The sequence below is a fragment of the Bactrocera tryoni genome, unplaced genomic scaffold (genome assembly GCF_016617805.1).
Source record: "Bactrocera tryoni isolate S06 unplaced genomic scaffold, CSIRO_BtryS06_freeze2 scaffold_764, whole genome shotgun sequence".
In the NCBI taxonomy this organism is placed as follows: domain Eukaryota; kingdom Metazoa; phylum Arthropoda; class Insecta; order Diptera; family Tephritidae; genus Bactrocera; species Bactrocera tryoni.
This window is the reverse complement of record NW_024396425.1, coordinates 10,788-16,857: the sequence shown is the minus strand read 5'-3', so window position 1 is coordinate 16,857 and position 6,070 is coordinate 10,788. Positions and strand designations below refer to the sequence as shown.

The 6,070-nt window shown below is 30.6% G+C and overlaps 1 pseudogene; it reads right to left on the bottom strand.

The window, feature by feature from the left end:
• Positions 1-5,523: 5,523 nt before the first annotated feature.
• On the bottom strand, positions 5,524-5,725 carry LOC120781948 (annotated as a pseudogene).
• Between the last annotated feature and the right edge of the window lie 345 nt (positions 5,726-6,070).

Genomic DNA, 6,070 nt, shown 5'->3' with positions numbered 1-6,070 from the left:
TTCAAAAACTCTAAAGGAAGATATATCTCATTTGAAATATATAGTACAAACCCTCGAAGAAGCCCATATGAAAATATCTATAGAAAAATCTAAATTTATAGAAACCGAGGTGGAATTTTTAGGATACGTTGTATCCCATAAAGTTATAAAAACTGATCCCAAAAAAGTAGAGACAATAAAAAATTACCCATATCCCAAGACGTTACGACAACTTAGAGGATTTTTAGGATTAACGGGATACTATAGAAAATTTATAGGAAATTACGCAACAATAGCTAAACCACTAACAAAACACTTAAAGGGAGAAAATGGTAAAATATCGCAGTATATGTTCAAAAAAACAATTATTAATCTTGATCAAGAAGGAATTGTTGCTTGTGAAACCTTAAAAAGAGCGTTACAAGAACAAGTTGAATTAGCTCAACCAAACTTTGAGAAATATTAATTTTAACTACTGACGCATCTAATGTTGCTGTAGGTGCAGTCTTATCCCAAGAAGGAAGACCAATAACATTTATTTCAAAGGCATTAAACACCACCGAACAAAATTACGCAACAAACGAAAAAGAATTATTCGCCATAGTTTGGGTATTAAAGACATTACGCCATTATCTTTATGCAGTAAAAAATTTAGAAATTCATACGGATCATCAACCATTAGCATTTGAAATGTCCGAAAAAAAATCCAAATGTTAAAATGAAAAGATGGCGAGCTTTTATTGAGGAGTTTTCTCCAAAAATTATTTATAAACCGGGAACAACAAATGTAGTTGCTGACGGATTATCAAGACAAGTATTAAATAATTTAACTAGTTCATGTGAGTCGAGTGACTCAAGTGATTCACTAATAGAAACCCAACATTCCGCAGAAAGTAGCGATGAGTACCAAATTCATGAAACAAAAAAACCTTTAAATCATTTTAAGCAGCAGATAGTAATCGATAATGGAGCAAGAATTACTGTCTTAGAGACTATTTTTTCTTTTAATAATAATCGTTTTTCAATTGAATATGACAGACCAGAAAATATAATTGGTATTTTAAAAGAATATATGAATCCAAAAGTAGTTACCGGAATATTTTGCACACCTGAAGTGCTATATGCAAGCACTAGCAAACACATAATAGAGCACATAGAAATTATAGGGAAAATTTGGCACAAATTAGGCAGCAATATTATTGGCCTTTAATGATAAAACAATTTAAACAGTACGCAAGAAATTGTAGCATATGTAATAGTAATAAATATGAAAGACATCCGAAACTAATTCCAATAGGGGAAGCACCAATACCAAACAAAGAGGGAGAACAGCTCCATATAGATATTTTTTTCGCACAAAAGCTTAAATTTCTTACATGTATAGATTCATATTCCAAATTTCTAATCGTAAAATATATAGAAGACAAATCAAATTTAGAAGAAAAAGTTTTGGAACTGTTACAAACATTTCCAAATGTTAAAAGTATAGTTATTGATAATGAACCAGGCTTAAGTACGATACAGTTCAAGTCTTTAATGGAAAGGATTAATGTGCAAATTTATTATTGTACACCACGCCACAGTACAAGTAATGGCCAAATAGAAAGAGTTCATTCAACACTGATTGAAATCTCCAGATGTTTAAAGCAAGAACACAGCTTAATTAGTAATTTTGAATCAATTATGAGAGCAGTTCAACAGTATAATAAAACAATTCATTCTGTAACAGGTAAACAACCTTGCAACATTTTATTTAATAAAAAGCCTCACGATAATATGAAAAAATGTGTTGCAAAATGCTCAAGAGAAAATGCTAGAGCATCACAACAAGAAAAGGCTTCAGAAAAGTTATCAGAAAGGAGATATTATTTATGAAAAAATTTATGGGGAAAGAAATAAATTGAACCCCAAGTACAAAAGACAAGTAGTATTAGAAGATTTAGCAAATGCAATTAAAATACAAAACAGAAACAGAATAATACATAAAGATAATATTAAATCTTAAAATTCTTTAGGCTCACTATGTTATACATCATCATACTTTATACGGCAATGCCATTCATCACAGCTCAAATCGAAATCATGGATCTCAATCACGGGAATGGATATTCCCTTCTGAACCTAGAAAAAGTAAAGTTGGTTGAAAGATACGACAGAATTACATATCTTATTAATACAACAATGTACAAAGAAATAGTTGACAATTTAGAGGAAATGGCACTCAAAGAAAAAGAACCGAATCCGCTTGTAATGGCTAAAATTAAGCATATTAGAACTCAGATATATACACTCACCCCACATCATAGAATTGAGAAAAGGGGATTAGTTAATATTATAGGGACAGGTCTTAAATATATTTATGGCGTCATGGACGACGAAGACCGTCAAGAAATATAAGGCAAATTAGAAATAAATACAATCAATGCCCACAATGCAATCGATCAAATCAATGTTCAGAAAAACATTAATGAAAAATTTAACTACCAAATTAAAGCTGTTAGCGATAATACTAACAATTTGTACAGGAAATTATTTCAGAATATAAACGCAGTTAGCTCAGAATTAAATAAAATAGCAAAGGAACGGTGGACAAACAAACTGTTGGGGAATTTAATGTATATTGAGACTAATATCGTAAGAATAAAAGAGATCATAATGACGAGCCAAAAAAACCTCTTAAGTAAAGATATTATTTCAGATGACGATAGTTTAAAATTGAATATAACTTTTGAAAAATTGGGTAAGATCAAAATTGTAATTGTCACTCAAAACGAAAACATTGTGATTTTAGTAAAGATTCCTAGTTTTACTAAAGAGATCTATCAATCAATATACATTCAACCTATACCGAATATAAATCAAGCAGAATTAAATACACAAGAAAAGGAAATTTTATGTCTAAATGATATCACATATAAAAAGACTTCCATTAAAAAAGAATTAGAAGAATACAAAGACGATTGCATCGAATATTTATTTAGGAGTCAAATTAAGATGAATTGTAAATATAAGTATAATAACCAATCAAAAGTAATAGAAATGGATACAAACCATATTTAGGTAATCAATGCAAAAAATAAAACCATTCATCACAACTGTAATTCTAACAACTTTACTATTAACGGTAATTATTTAATACGATTTGAAAATTGTAATGTTCAAATTGATAACTTAGTCTATAGACATCGTAAGCCTCTCACAATGAAATTATTACCAAATCCAGTTAAGGTTATTAATATTACAATCACAAAGAATTTAAGTATGGAAGAAATACATTTTCAAAACATTAAAAATATTCAGGAAATAACAGAACTCAGGTATGAAGCAAAAAAAAGTAAAATGATAAATTACAGTCTGATAACAATTGTGAGCCTTATAATAGCAATACTAATAATCTGTAAATACAAAAAGAATAAAAGCACACAGGTTAAAATTAACATTGAACAAATTCCAATGCAAGATCAAGCCCAACCTATAGATCAAATGATGGAAAGGATCAAGCACTATTCCTCTTTGAATCGGGACGCTTCAATTTAGTGGTGGGGGAGTTAATACCACCAGTTCATATTACATGAACATATTGTATTTCTGTTTTAAATATGTAACCCATATGGTACTTTCCTAATACTGTCCGCCTTAGGTGGTCCCAAAATATAATTCATAGATTGTAAGATGAATCTTTCCACTTGTAATATATGTCATATCTCAAGTGGATTGTAGATATACTTCCTGGAATGTAAGATAAATATTTGTATCTAGACTTAAGCAAAATACTGTATATAAGGAAACAAACAGAGATTAAATCAATTAACTGTAGACGATAGGTATTCTCTACCAAATATCGAAGGACTCTTGGATAATTTGGCAAAGCACAGTACTTTAGCGCCATAGATTTAGCAAAGGTTACCACCAGATTTTAATGGCAGAAAGGAACATCGAGCAAACAGCTTGTGTTACTCCGGCATGACTATATGAATACGTCCGAATGCCTTTTGGGTTGAAAAATGCCCCAGCAAAATTCCAAAGATTTATGAACGACATATTGAAGGAATATATAAATAAAATATGTGTCGCATATTTAAACGACTAATATTTTCAACTTCTTTAAAAGAGCACATAAGCTCATTGAAACAATTTTTTTTTTGAAATTACAGAAAATAAATTAAAAATACAAAGCAGATAAATGCAGTTTCCTTCAAAGAGAAACTAAATTTTTAGGGCACACATTAATGAAAGAAGGCATCAAGCCAAATCCAGGTAAAATTATTGCAATCCAAAAGCTACAAATACCAAAAACTGAGAAACAATTAAAAGAATTTATAGGAGCAACAGGTTACTATAGAAAAATCATGAAATATTATTCAAAAATAGCTTATCCCATGACAAAATATTTGAAAAAAGCAACAAAATAAATGCCAAAGACCCACAATATATTGAAAGCTTTGAGAACTTTAAAACACTAATTTCGTCACACCCAATTCTAAAATTCCCCGAGTATGATAAAGAATTTAGTATCACAACTGATGCTAGTGACTATGCCATTGGAGCAGTATTTTCACAGCAATGTCAACCAGTGTGTTACATTTCAAGAACACTAAATAATCACGAACAAAACTACTCAACCACAGGCAAGGAATTTTTAGCAGTATTTTTTTTAATAACATATTTTCGACCATATATATATAAAATAATAACATATCATTGTCCAATCAAATATATTGTTCATAAATATAAAGGAGAAGAATTTTCTCCACGCCATCAGAGATAATTATTGAAATTGCAGGAATACAACTTTGAAATAGAATATTTAAATGGAAAAAATAACATCGTGGTTGATTTCTTCAGTCGAATTGAGATATTTTCCGAAGTATCTGACACAGATTATCATAAAATGCAGAAACTACTCATTGAAATTTTTACTCAAGATAAAAATTTTAAATTCATAAAAAACCACTGCCAAAAATGCCAACAAATCAAATATAATAAAAATTCAATAAAACTAAAATTTCAATTAACAGAAATCCCTGACAAAAAAGGTGCGTGGAGTCCCTACGCGCGGATGAAGTTATACTTCTTAGTGATAGTCCAAGAAATGCATATCATTTTGTATGAAAGAAAACTAGAAAACTTAAATTCACATTTTATAAATTTATTATAATTTATTATCTCCCCGAGCATGCCTTTGCCAACAAGTCAGCTTTTCGCGACGATGGCAAAAGCTAAAAATCATAAATTGCACAAATTTCTGGTGCTTCTCGCAAAAATCTGCGTCGATATGTATTCACGATCATACGTATACATACATACATATTTACACATGTTTGTAGGCGAAGCTGCTACAGCGGCAAGGGGTGACAATCGGCGGCCATTACTTTACTTATGCCATAGAAATTCCATTGCTACGAATGCAAATATGCATATTTCTAAAGGTCATTAATTTCTTTTAAGAAATGAAAGGAATGAATAATCCAGAGAAGTATAGTCTTAACTTTTCAACGGCCAACGCAGAGCATTTCAACCAAAAGGAATTTATTCATTAAAATCACCACTCAGAAGTCGTTTTATCCGTTGTAAGCGAACGATTTTCGAAGAAACATCATTTCTAATATGCCACAAGACACAATTAGAAATGAACTGTTAAACCTCACGCTGTCAGATAAAACGATATACCTCGTCATCGCGGGTCGATTTCCAAAAAATGTAAATGAAGACTAACTACAGAAATAATCCTGTAAAGTATAGCCTTAATTTTTCAACGGCCAACGCAGGGTATTTCAACAAAAGGTCACATAAAATAGTTGAGAATTCGCAGAAATGAAAGACAAAGGAAAGAAAAAGCAGTATAACTACAATAATGAGCAAGCACACTGAACAATTGGGTGCCCAACTATCTGGGAATCACACACCTCTGTATTTAAGTTTATGAGTCACTTAAACTCGCGATTGATGTTATTAAATAAAACGCATTCTTTTATCTAATAGGAAAAACGTTATAATTTATTTTTAACACAAATCCGGGTTACAATACATGCCAAACTTAATTAAATGAAATAAGTGCGGGATCGATGCGAAATGAAGAGATGTTGAATTA